Raw genomic sequence first — 14019 nt, 5'->3', positions numbered from 1 at the left:
TTTGAGTTGACCAATGCTCCAGCGGCCCGCGTAAATCCAAAAAATAGAGAGTACATGGATGATTTGGACACATCGTATTTGGATCAATCAAGAATGTTCTGGACTACTTCTAGTTAGAACCAGAACACGAGTAATATTTTTGTTGATATTGTAGAGGCCGAGGAAGCGGGGATTATAGGTAAGGTTACTATAACGACCCAAATTTCCTAATAAGGCTTAGGGCCTTGATTAGGGGGCCAGGATGGAAAATCTTGGAATTATGTGAATATATGATATATATGTGTATCATTATGTGAATAATATTATAATATGACTTGATATTCATGTTTAGGTGTATTAAATATGCATGTGGGCCCAATTCTGATTAATTGGGCAAGTTTCATATTTTGGCCCATTTTGGGCATATTTGGCATATATGTGGTATGTGTGTGGTTCTTCATTATTATTTGGTTATGCTAGGGTTACTTAGCACGAAACGATCCTAGGAGGCAAGCTAGTGGGAAATCACAACAGGATTCATTCTTGAATCGGAGTGAGTCAATGGGTATTTTGGGTATTTAGCACATTACTGTGATATTGGGTAATGGGAATAAATATTTGATGATAAATTGGGAGTTAGTGAGATCAGGGGGAAATTCTGGGAATTTTGACTATTTTACCCCCGGAGGTGTTTTCGAGACCCCGAGCATTAGGATTTGCTTGAGGCTACTTAAGCTTGAAGTAACCTATCAGAAACATAAAAAGAACGTTCAGAACATTCTCTCTTCCTCCCGTTCCCTTTTCGTCAGCCGATCGTATTTTCGAAGGAAACTTGAGTTTTAGGACTCGGATTCAAGCGAGGATCAAGGCATAACAATTCTAGGGAAGATTAGAAGCTTATTATCCGAAGGATTTAGCGAGAAATGACATAATCAAAGGTAATCCAAGTTTTAAGTTCTTAATTTTTAAAGTTTTTAAGCTTTGATTGGATATTATGTTTTGATGAGTTTTTGGATGAATTGAAGCTTGTGTTTTATTGGTTTTGGGAGATTAGGATGTTTGGGAACTTTAATTTTGAGATTTGGATATGTTGGGGTTGGATTTGGAGCTTTGAAGCTCGAAGAACACAGAGAGAGAAGCCCAGAAATTCGAAGTTCTGGTTTGGGCGCTGTAGCGCTAGGTTGGTAGCGCTACAGTGCTAAGTGCTCTGTTTTGGGGGTTTTGACTCTGCTTGTAGTGCTGTAGCGCCCATAGGTAGCGTTGTAGCGCTACACAGTCTTCAGAATGGGGTTTTTTTGGTACTTTTTGAGGTTTTGACCCGAGGGCTTGGGGGATGAATTCACCACCCTGTTTGGTGGGATTGGAGGTCTCGAGAGCGCGAGATTGGTCCTGGGATTTGGGTTTTGGAACTTGAACTCATTGAAACGTCGTTTATGGTTGTGACTAGGTTATCGCTAGGGGCTTGGAAATAGGATCGTGCTCGAGGGTTGTTCATTGGTAACCTGTGCTTGAACCAAAGGTAAGAAACTGCACCCAGTATGTGATGCATAAGATACATGTGATTAGGGCATGCCATGAATGTTGAATATAAGATTGATCGGAGCTTGAGTCTCTGTAAATGTGCATGATCATAATTATGCTAGTGAATGTTGAGTAAGCATGTTGAATGCCCTGTATTTGGATATTTGACATACGATATATGCCTGGTTGCATTGCTTACTTGTGAATGGAACTAACTCCATAGTTAGAATCAGCAATGGTGTTAGTATTGACTGTGAAGCTGTGACTCATTAGTCAAGTTTGGCAGTAGTATTGAGCACTGGTCATATGGAATTGACCTATGAGTCAAGAGCGGCATAAGCGTAATGAACGCAGAGCCGAAAAGATTATATCTAATCAACATAAGCATAGTATGAATCATCATGAGCTTTAACGCTTGAGCGACCTCAAGTTTGATGAAAACTAAAAGTGCTTGTCTAGTCTAAAGGCTAGTTACTTAGAGCCAGGGGCAAAAGGCTCAGGTGACTGCAACGTCACATGGCTATGGGTGCTGAGCCCAAGTTCGTGACTCACTCATCAGTCACTTTTCTGATTAAGGTGCGGAGCCCAAAGTGTGACTCTTTAGTCACTTATTTGATTAGGGTGTGGAGCCCAAAGTGTGACTATTTCGTCACTTATCTGATTAGGGTGTGGAGCCCAAAGTGTGACTCTTTAGTCACCTATCTTATTACCCAAAGTGTGACTCACTCATCTGATTAGGGTGCGGAGCCCAAAGTGTGACTCACTCATCTGATTAGGGTGCGGAGCCCAAAGTGTGACTCGCTCATCTGATTAGGGCTACAAGCCCCAATATGATTACCAAAATTATTAAGTGTTATTCACTCATCTGATTAGGGTGCAGAGCCCAAGTGCGTGACTTAATTGTCACTTATCTAAGTCACTTATTTTAGATGGACACATTAGCCATCTATTCTCATTATGACTTGATAGTCATCTATATAAAGGGCAGGGCCCATAAGTCATCTATACAAAGGGCAGGGCCCATAAGTCAGCTATACAAAGGGCAGAGCCCACAATCATTATTTGGACTTATTTGCATGCATGAATATGGCTATTATCGCTAGGCATGCCTATTATGATTTAGTAATATGTTATTACCTGTTCATGAGCATATTGAGTTTTCTTGCTGAGGTTCGGCTCACGGGTGCTCAGCAATTTGTAATCGAGTCATTTTAAACAGTGACTGTTACGATGTGCATTTTAAATAGTGCTATACTCGCTAATTGAGTCATTTGGCCATAATCGTGTAACTAAGTATGATTAACAGTTGAGGGGTAAATTTTTTGGTTAAGAGACAACGTTTCACTAAAACGTTTACTATATACATTGGGATCCCAAAATATAATTTAAAGGTTAATTACAATAAAATATTTACAACCAGTCGACCTAAGTGGCAAAATAGGGTTTAACCCTAGTTCCTCTTTAAACCCTCAGCCGTGGTGGTCGAGCAGCCGCATATGTACACATCATCACCTAAGCTCTCCAACTCAAGGATGGTCCAATTTTCTTTTGCCTTTACCTGCACCACATAGCACCAGTGAGCCGAAGCTCAGCAAGAAAACTTAATATGCTCATGAACAGGTAATAACATGTTACTAAATCAGAATATGCATGCCTAGCAGTAATATCCCTACTCATGCATGCAAGCAAGTCCAAATAAATGATTATGGGGTCCTGCCTCTGAATAGATGAATATTGAGTCAATCTCTGGGGACCTGCTTATTGAATAGATGACTAATGAGTCAATCTCTGTGTGGGTGACTAATGAGTCACACCCTGTATAGGTGACTAATGAGTCACACTCTGTATAGATGACTAATGAGTCTATCTCTGTTAGATGATTGATAAGTCTATCTTTGAGGTAGATGACTAATAAGTCTCTTTGTATAAATGACAAATAAGTCTACCCTTATGTAGATGACTGATAAGTCTATCTCTGTATAGATGACTAATAAGTCTATCTCTATGTAGATGACTGATAAGTCTATCTCTGAATAGTTGACTAATAAGTCACTCTCTGAGATAGGTGACTAATGAGTCACACTCTGTATAGGTGACTAATGAGTCACACTCTGGATAGGTGATGTAATGACCCTAATTTGCTAATAGGGCTTAGGGCCTTGATTAGCGTGCCTGGAGGGCAATAAGTGAATTATTGCTATAATATGTGAATATGTAATTAGAGATGCATGTTTAGTTGAATTAAATATTCATGTGAGTCCCGTTTGGATATTAGGGGCATGTTTGTAATTTTAGCTCGTTGAGGGCATAAATGTGATAATTGAGATAAATTGGATATACTTGTGATATATCTGTGTAGCACGATCCGAGACAGTCCTTGGGAGCTGTTAGCCAGAAATTCACAACGGGGTTGAGAATCTGACTCGGGGCGAGTCGAGGGGTATTTCGGGTATTAGATGTTTTATGGGGTTATCGGGTTATAGAAATAAATATTTGGAGATATATTTGAGGTTAGAATGTTTAGGAGGGAATATTGGGGGAATTTACTATTTTTCCCTCGGGGACGTTTTCGGTACCCCGAGCCTTGAGGTAACCTTAAAGACCTAAGTTAAATAAAACAGAAATCAAGAAACACTTAGAAACTTGGAGAAACCGACCCAAGCCTCTTCTTCTTTTTCTCTCTTTTTCTCTAAACCATGCTAAGGGAAACTTTGAGGAGATTAAGCTAGGAAACTAAGGATTCAGGGCTGGAGCATTGGGGGATTGAAGCTTGGAACTAAGAAGGTTAGCTCAGAGATTTAATTAAGCAAAAGTAAGCCTTTAACTAGATGTATTATGTTGTTTTGCTGCTGATATTTTAGTGTTGCATGTGAGTAAACTGGTGAATTGCTCTTGATTGTTTGGGTGAGTTTTTGGGGTTAGTTTTTGTTGGGTTTTGTTGCTGGGATCACTCTGGAAATGTTGTGATGGTTGAATGGGATTGTTGGGTTGACTTTGGGATAAATTGGCTGGGTTTTCGTGGCAAAAATGGAGGATTTTTCTAGGTTCGAAGGGTCGGGCCGCGGCATTGTTCTTGTTGAGCCACGACCCTCTGAAGCACATTGGTGGCCAGGAAGAAGGGCAGGCCGCGACATGCCCTAGTTAGGGTCGTGGTGTGCCTGCCCTGATTTGGGGTTGCTCTCTGTTTTAGGGGCAGGCCGCGGCATGGCCTTATGGGGCTGTGACTCTTAGTGCAATTTTGAGCTTTAAAGTGTGTTTAGGCTTGGGAACTTAAAGGTTTATGCTCGGGATGGATTATATCACCCGGATTGATAGAATTCAAGGTCCTGGAGATTAAAAATATGGCTCGAAGTTATTTAATGGATTAGAACTTGGTGGATGAATATTGTTAATGCGTTGTGACTAGGGTTTTGGCGAGGCTCAGATTAGGGGACTGTGCTCGGGACATCGGTGCTTGGAAAGCTCGGGACACAGGTAAGAAAACTACTGTTCCCGTAGAGCTTGTATGCAGGGCAGGGCCCTATATGATTGTGTTTCAGGGCGTAGCCCTTTGATTGAGTTTATTCATGTTTGGTATTTGTTTTATTATGCTATGTATGCATATGTGTGAATGCTCGGCAAGAGCTGGGAACGGCGTAGGCCAAGGTCGGCAAGGCCGTGAACGGCGCAGGCCAAGGTCGGCAAGGCCTGGAATGACAAGGGGCCAAGAAAGGCGTTAGGCACGTGGAGTGCAAGGCCGAGTGCGGCAAGGGGCCGGGAGCAATGTTTAGCACGCGGAGTGCGAGTTTCCAGGGCGAGACCCTAAAAGATACCTGGGATATCCTTACGGTGTGGACCGCGAACCCAGGGCCTGGTAAAGCGCCTGGGACGGCATGGTCGTATGTGTATGGCCTATTGATGGCCTGTTTATATGCTAAGTGTTTGATATGTATATGTTATCTACTTATGAGGGTTTTCTTGCTCGGCTTCGGCTCACGGGTGCTCTGTGGTGCAGGAAAGGGCAAGGGAAAAGTCGACCAACCATGAGTACGGAGAGCGTGAAGCGGTGCGTACATGTTTGGCCTGCCTGGCTGCCACGGCCAGGGGTATTTTGGGAGATGGTTGTACCAAACTTAGATTTTGTCGTCTAGTTGACTCTGCTTGTATTTATGTGTTGTAAACATTTCTAAACAGTGTCTTGGGATCCCAAATGTTAAACGCTTTATGATTTTCAATGAATGGAATTATTTTCAAAGTTTATGACCCTGTTTATGGTTTAATTACACGTTTGTCTTAAAACCTCGATTAGCAAGTTAAATGCACGTTTTTTTAAACTCACTTAGTAACGGCTCTAAGGAAGTAGGGCGTTACAGGTGACTAATGAGTCACACTTTGAATAGGTGACTAATGAGTCACACTCTCGATAGGTGACTAATGAGTCATACTCTAAATAGGTGTCTAATGAGTCACACTATGGGGTATGCACCCTAATCAGATAAGTGACTAATGAATGAGTCACGAACTTAGGCTCAGCACCCACAGCCATGTGACGTTACAGCCACCTGAGCCTTTTGGCCCTGGCTCTAAGTAACTAGCCTTTAGACTAGACAAGCACTTTTGTTTTCATCAAACTTAAGGTCGGTTAAGCATTTCATGCTTATGATGATAATGCTTATGTCGATTAGATCTAATCTCTTCGGCTTGCCTTAAACACGCTAATATCGTTCTTGACTCATAAGCCAATACCATATGACCAGTGCTCAGTATTACTGCCAAACTTGATGAATGAGTCACAGCTTCACAGTCAATAATGGAACCATTGCCGATTCTGACTAATAAGTCAGTGCCACTCACAAGTAAGCAAGATTGCTAAGCATTTAATATGCAAACAATGTCCACATTTAGAACACTCAACATGCCTCATCAATAACCATGCATGTCACATACTGGGTGCAGTTTTCTTACCTCTGGTTCGAGCGTGAAACAATAAAAGAACTACCCTTGAGAATGATCAATCATTTGATCCCTTAGCGATCACCTAGTCATAACCAAATATGGAACTCCATTAATAAAATCAATAATAAAAGGTTCATGGTCTAAACCTCACTCCTGGGACCTCGAATCGTACTCAAACAGTTAGTAGATTCGATCCCAAGTCTTAGGAATTGAAACCTCGAGCCAAAAACCCTCAAAAGTACCCTGGAAAAATAGGGTAGCGCTACAACCCTGCCCCCCTGGCGCCATGGCGTTACAAGCAGGGCTGACATGCCCTGGACAGTGCTGTAGTGCCCATCCTTGGGCGCTGTAGCGCTAGAACCAGGGTGATTCAGCCCTGATTTTTCCCCTTCGACTTCTCCAATTTCCAATCTTCAAGAATTGATTCCAAACCTCAACCAAACTCACAAAGTAACCCAAAAACCCATTCTACAAGTCCTTGCCATCAAAACCCAACCAAACTTTGGCAAAAACTTCCATGAATTCTCAACTATCCAATCCAAAGTTCCAGCTGAAAAACAATGAAAAACAGAGCAAAAACTAGAGTTTCCATGGTTGAAATCTTACCTCAAGCTCAATTTTAAACCCTCTTCAATGGCTGAACACAATCCTAAACCCTCAAGGCTTGATTCCCTAGCTTGAATCCTCAAAATAAACTTCAAAATTTCAAAGGAAGAAAGAGAAAAAAGATGATCGGGAGGAACTGGAGAGAAGCTCTATTTTTGGTTCCTTTAATCCACATTTTTCTGATTTTAAACATATCCTAAGGTCAAAAGACCAAAATTCCCCCAAGCCTATCTTCTTTTCTTAACAGCCCCCAAGGGCAAAATTGTCATTTCCTGTCTATCTCGTTAATTATAATTGAGGTCCTCCAATTCACGTTATTCCCAATATTCTCAAATGCTAATAAATCATATCCCATTACCCTTTAATTCCGGTAATGTACTAATCATCAAATTACCCCGAGACTCACCCTGAGCCTTGAAAGTAACCCCGTTATGACCAAACCGCTAACTTACATTCAAAGATCGTCTCATGCCGAATAGCTCGGAAAAATCCACATTATAATGTGGCCTCATTCATAATTCACCAACATGCCTGAAAATATACAAATATACCCTCAACGGGCCAAATTACCAAAATCCCCTTATAATGAAAAGTGGACCCACATGCATGCATTTATCATCATATAATAATATAACTCACATAATCATGAATATAATCATTTAATGGCATAATAAATCAATTATGGCCCTCCCGGCCTCCTAATCAAGGTCCTAAGCCTTATTATGAAATTTGGGTCATTACACTTGGGGTATTTTGGTAATTTAGTATATTGTTGGGGGTTTATCGGGTAATGGGAAATTATTTGGGTATGTCGGGGTTAATCGGGAATTTATTGTGTTATTTGAGGTTTAGTGGGAAATGTGGCAAAGGACGATTTTTCCCTTGAGGACATTATAGAACCAAGGTAAAGGCTAGGGGTATTTTGGTCTTTTCCCTAGCCTTGGATTACCTTAATCCCTAGAAGCCTTTAGAAAATCATAAACACAACACTCAGTCGCCTTCTCTCTCTCTGTCTATCTCGTTTCTCTCTCTCCCTTGAGGCACTTAGAGATTTTTGAATTTCTTGGAGAAGGATTGCTAGGGAATTGAGGGTTTGGGCAATGATTTGGATTAGGAGGCAGCTTGGGGGTCGTAAATCTCTGCAGAGGTAAGATCTGTACTCTGTTTTTTTTTATGAAATTCTGTTATGGTTTAAATTTTGTTGAGGTTTAAACTTTAGTTTTTTTACTTTGAATTTTGGTAAGGAATTGGTTTAGTTTGTGGGATGTTTATGACGCTTAGGTTGTGTTATTAAGAGTCCTAGACTCAATTGGGATTTATTTTCAACTTTGGGACTGATTTTAGGAATTTTGCTTTGAAGGAAATAACTGGAAAATGTTGGAAAAATCTGGGTTCGCGGGGTCGCGTCGCGGCGCTATTCTTGGAGCACCGCGGCCTGCATGAACTCAGGGGCTAGGGCGATCCTCTGAATCGCCTTAGTGTCGCGGTGTTGGGTGGGCTGTGCCACAACGCACGTCTGGGGAAACAAGTGTATAGGCACTGTGACTTGTAGAGGGTCGCGGCGCTTGTGAGGGGCGTCGCAACTCAAATTAGGGATTTTGGCCAAATATTTTTTTTAAGCACAAAAACTCAAACCTAAAGGTTCGAGAAGGATTCTACTACTCGGTTTAGTAGAATTCAAGGTCTCGAAGGCTAGGAATTAATCTCGAAGCTTTTAAATAGTTTAGTGCTTGATGGATATCCATTATTATGTGGTGACTAGGGGTATTGCAAGACTCGGGAGGAAAGGATCGTGCTCGTTGTTGCTTTACCTTATCGCTCAGGACTTGAGGTAAGAAAACAGTCTCATGCACCGAGTGTAGGGCTTGAGCTCTTGATTATAGGGCACGGGAATGACTGTGTCATGAACTCATTTATGGTTGAATGTATGTTGTGTTTGAATCTATGTTGATATACTTGTTTGTACTGATTGTTCGGTCGGGAGATCGTTATCGTCCCTGGGGTCGTTATCAGCACTATATGTGTAATGTAGGCCATAGTGGCAGGGCCTTATCGGCCTTGAGGTTGTTATCGACACTACATGTATAATGTAGGCCGTAGTGGCAGGGCCAGGCTGTTGTGGTGGGGCCAGGCCGTAGTGGTGGGACCACTATAGGAAAGCGGTGTGCATCTATTTGGCATGAGTCATTATACTTGTCGAATTATCCACGTATATATATGGTTATGATTTATAAAACAAGTATTTGATAGGAATGCTTATCTGAATATCTTTCTTATTTGGTTATGTAACGTCCTCCTAATCCAGGATCGTTACACTGTGTACATAAAATTGTGTCAGACCTGCTAATCCGGTCATTTGGTTTAAAATGTGTAACTAAAGTTAGTGACAAGGGTTAGGGTTAAATATATTGGTCAAAGAACCATTGACTTTTATTTAAAAAGTTTCATATAAACATGGGATTCCAAAATATTACAACTAAATTGTCAAAAAGGTATGTATACATCAAAATTACATTTAGCCGACCTAAGTGACAAAACAGGGCTTCAACCCTAGTTCCTTTTAGATAACCCTGGCTGTGGTGGTCGAGCAGTCGCATATGTACACGCCGCCATGGAAGCTCTCCAACTCATGGCTGGTCAAGCTTTCCCTTTCCCTTACCTGCACCACAAAGCACCCGTGAGCCGAGGCCCAACAAGAAAACTCAACATATTCGTGAATATAGAATATAAACCTTGACATACCCATTCAACATAATTAGTAATATCAACTCATAGATACTATCATTTAGATTCAAGCGAATGATCATTGGATCAACTTGGGGTCGCTGCCCTAACCAGTTGGCCCTAGCTACGTGACCATAGAGTCACCTGGGCCCCTCGCCCTTTGCTCTGTCTCCCTAGCCATAGAGCTAGACCAACCCCTTGGTTCACCCTCAACCCTTAAGTCGACCAACGTAATAGTACGTTACTAAGTTAGGCCTAAGCCTTTCGACCAGCGCGCTATTGCCGTCCTTGACTAATAAGTCAAGCCCTGATCCAGGATAACAGACCTCAACACAGAAACATATATAGATAAGCATATCCCAACATAATACGCACATATGCATGTTAACCACACAAAACCATGATTTATCATTCTCATAACACTATTCATACTGATGTAACGAGAACTCATGCTCTAATTACGGAATCCATACAACAGTCATAAAAGCACATAAGCAATTATCAATTAATATGTAAAACAACAGCCTAAGCATAACGTTCTCGGGGCCCAAGCTCTATTCATGATAATAGATCACAGTCGGGCCAACCCTAATCACATATAAAGGGTATTGGGTGCAGTTTCTTACCTCAGGTCCGAGTAAGCATAAATAAGAACAACCCTCGACCACGATCCCGGTTCCGAGCCCCTGGAGATACCCCAGTCTATTAATAACGAGGGGGTGAAGGCTTTTGGACCAAGTCCTAGCCTTCGGGGCCTTGAGTTCCACTAAATGGGACAGTGGAATCGATCTCGAGCCCTAAGGAAAAGGTTTCAATTTAAATCAAACTCCCCAAGGAAAAAATGCCCAGGCGAGCCGCGACTTGCCCTAACAGGTCGCGGCACGCCCCTCCAACCAAAGAGCCTCCTTGCCTTTGCCCAGAGGCACGGGCCGTGACTTGCCCTAACAGGTCGCGGAGCGCCCCCCAGGTAGAGACCTCCCAAGGCACCTCAGCTCAGGCTGAGTTGCAACTTATCAAGAACAAAGTCACGACTTGGCCCCTTGAACCTAGAAATCCCTTCACTTTTAGTAGCCAAATCCAAACCAAACTAACTCAAAATCACCCCAATACCATAATTCAATCATCACAATAACTCTAACACCTTCCCAGCAGCAAAACCCGACAGGAATTCAGTCCTAAAACCCATTAAATCTTCAATTCAATCCTTGAGTTAAGAGGTTTAAAAACACCTCAAGAAACTATGGATTCTACAGAAATTAAACCATAAAAGAGAGTTCAGATGTTTACCTTAGCTATAGATGAAGTCCTTCTCGCCTCAAGAAATCTGAAACCCAATCCCAAGATTCAATTCTATGGCTTCTAGTCACTAAATCCCCTTAGCTTCAATGGTTAGCTTGGAAAAGCTTCTTGAAAGAAAGAGAGAGAAAGAGTCGGTCCACAGCTTCTAAGTGTGTTCCTTTTGGTGTTTTTGTACTTTATCTCCTTAAGCTAACCGACTTAAGTTAATCTCGAGGCTCGGGGTACCAAAAACGTCCCCGAGGGCAAAATGGTAAATTTCCCCAATATTCCCTCCTAAACTCTCTAACTTCAAATATATCTTCAACTATTTATTTCCATAACCCGATAACCCAATTAAATATCTAATACCCAAAATACCCCTGACTCTCCCCGAGTCGGGTATTGGGTCCTGTTGTGACTTTCCCGCTACCTTGCTTCCTAGGATCGCCTCGTGCCGAGTAACCTAGATAAACCCACATAATAATGTGGTCTCCCACATATAACACATATATGCACATAAATATACAATTATGCCCGTAACAGGCCAAATTACCAAAATCGCCCTTCCAATAAGAAACGGGCCCACATGCATATTTAATACCCCTAAATATGCACAACTAATCATATTATCATATAATTCACATATTTACAATAAATATAACAATTAAGCACATAATTCCATATATTGTCATCCTAGCCCCCTAATCAAGGCCCTAAGCCTTATTAGGTAATTTTGGGACGTTACAGGCTAAGTTTTCTTGATGGGTCTTGGCTCACGGGTGCCTTGTGGTGCAAGTAAGGGCAAAGAGTGAGTTGGACTAGCCATGAGTTGGAGAGCTTCAAAGGCGGTGTGTACATATGCAGCCTGCTTGACCGGCACAACCACGATTGCTTGGGAGGGATTAGGGTTGAACCATGTTTTGCCACTTAGGACGGCTAGTTTGTATTTTAATTTTCTTTTATGAATCTTTAAAAGCTTTTTGTGATCTCGTGTATAAACTAAACACTTTTAATGGAAAATGATTACTTTGTTGACCAAAATTTTTAATACATAACCCTTGTTTAGTTTTAATTACACATTTAAGTCCAAATGACTCACTTAACGGGCTAGGCACCATTTTAAACACACGGTGTAATGTTCTTGGCTAACCAAGGAGTTACAGGAGGTGCCCTCTCCAGTAGGGTAAGCTGCACAGTAATCACCATGATCACCAGGTCTTTCTGATTCGTTGTCACACATAGAACATGTTACCACCATGATGATTGTTAGGGTTGAATATTTTCTGAAAAACTTCATGCCTAATCAGCTCTCAATGAAAGCACTAATTTGTTGACGTGGTTTTTTCGCCAACAGGGATTAAGAAATCTGAAATAGAGAGATTAGACTTATAATAAACCGAAAGTATGAACACACAAGATTTTATGTGGTTCAGTGGTTAAAATCCACCTAGTCCATGAGTCACTCTTATTTCAGTTTTGGAGCTCTTAGAGAAATTGTTTATGACAATTTCTGTAGAGTTTTAGCATACAAAAAGTTGATCCCTTTTACTGTCAATTGCGGTGGACAATATTTATAGGGAATTGCGGTGGACAATATTGAGTAACCGTACAATAAAATGCAACTTACATGATTGGATCACTTCCCAAATAATTGAATACATAAATGCCCTTATTAAACCTATGGCTGTCATATCGGGCATTGGATACCTAACGATTATAATAATTTATTATGCATGCAGAATCTCCGAGTCTATTGGGATTCTTCCTTATGTGCGTCATTGGACTTACGAGCTGGATTCGCTACTCGAACTGGATGTTATGAGGGCATGACGATCTGACTTAGATCACGCTCAGAGCTTGATGAGGGTGATCTGGACATCGTATATCTCTATCTCTATCACTGGCATTTGAGGTGATCTGGAGGATCTCAAGCTGTCCCAAACTTGGTGGCACAACCTCGAGCTATTTGATCTGGAGTTATTGAAATGTCTCCAAAGTCCAATTTCCTTCATTTATTGCTTGCCAGCAATAATCGAGCTTGTACTTTTAGGGTACAACGACCAGTGACCCTAATAGGAACATCCAAATTTGGAAAGAAAAAAATAGATATAAAAAACGTGAATGGGTAACTAGTTATCTTGATGTAAACATTCACATTTTAAAAGAAAAAAAACCTGATATGAAAATGTGAATGAGTACCCGGTTACCCTGATGAGAACATCCAAATTTGAAAAAAAATCATATATGAAAACGTGATTGTAATCAGTTACTTAACTCAAACAATGAAGAAAAAAAATCATGATCTTTAAAAAACTTGTAAAAAAAAACTAGAACAAAAAAATTGATTTGATTTTTTTTATGTGTATTAAAAAAATAAGTACAGTAATAAAAAAATATAATAAATAATAAAATGTTTTGAGTTGAATGAAGGAGAAATAAGACGCCACTAAGAAGAGAAGTTCAAGAGATAAAAATTAATAGTAAAGTGAAAATATATTTATGATTTTCAATTGTAAAATTAAATTATGAAAAATAAATATTAAACAATATAAAAATAATAAAATAGATTAAGTTCCATTTTTAAAATACTAAGCCAATATTGTACAATGAACTAATATAAAAATAATAAAATAAAAAACACTTAAATAATTGAAATAATCTCCTAATTTAAATAAACTTAATTAAGAGTAAAACTATGACATAAACTAATTTTTATAAAAAACAATGGGAAATTAAATCCATAAAATTGAAATTTTTTAAAAAAAGTCATAATTTTTTTTTTTAATTCCATAATTTTGTAAACTTGTTAAAAAAAAGTCATAAAACATGTAATTTCCTCTCTTTGTAATTATTTTTTTTTAAAATCTTATCTTTTTTAAATAAGGACAGTAAAAATCTAAAACAACAATATATATATATATATATTTATGAAAAAACTCATTTTTGTTAACTAAATTTGAGCTGATGATAATTTTT

The sequence above is a fragment of the Humulus lupulus genome, chromosome 2, assembly GCF_963169125.1.
Source record: "Humulus lupulus chromosome 2, drHumLupu1.1, whole genome shotgun sequence".
Classification (NCBI taxonomy): Eukaryota; Viridiplantae; Streptophyta; class Magnoliopsida; order Rosales; family Cannabaceae; genus Humulus; species Humulus lupulus.
The sequence above is the reverse complement of the archived record's forward strand: the minus strand, read 5'-3'. Positions refer to the sequence as shown.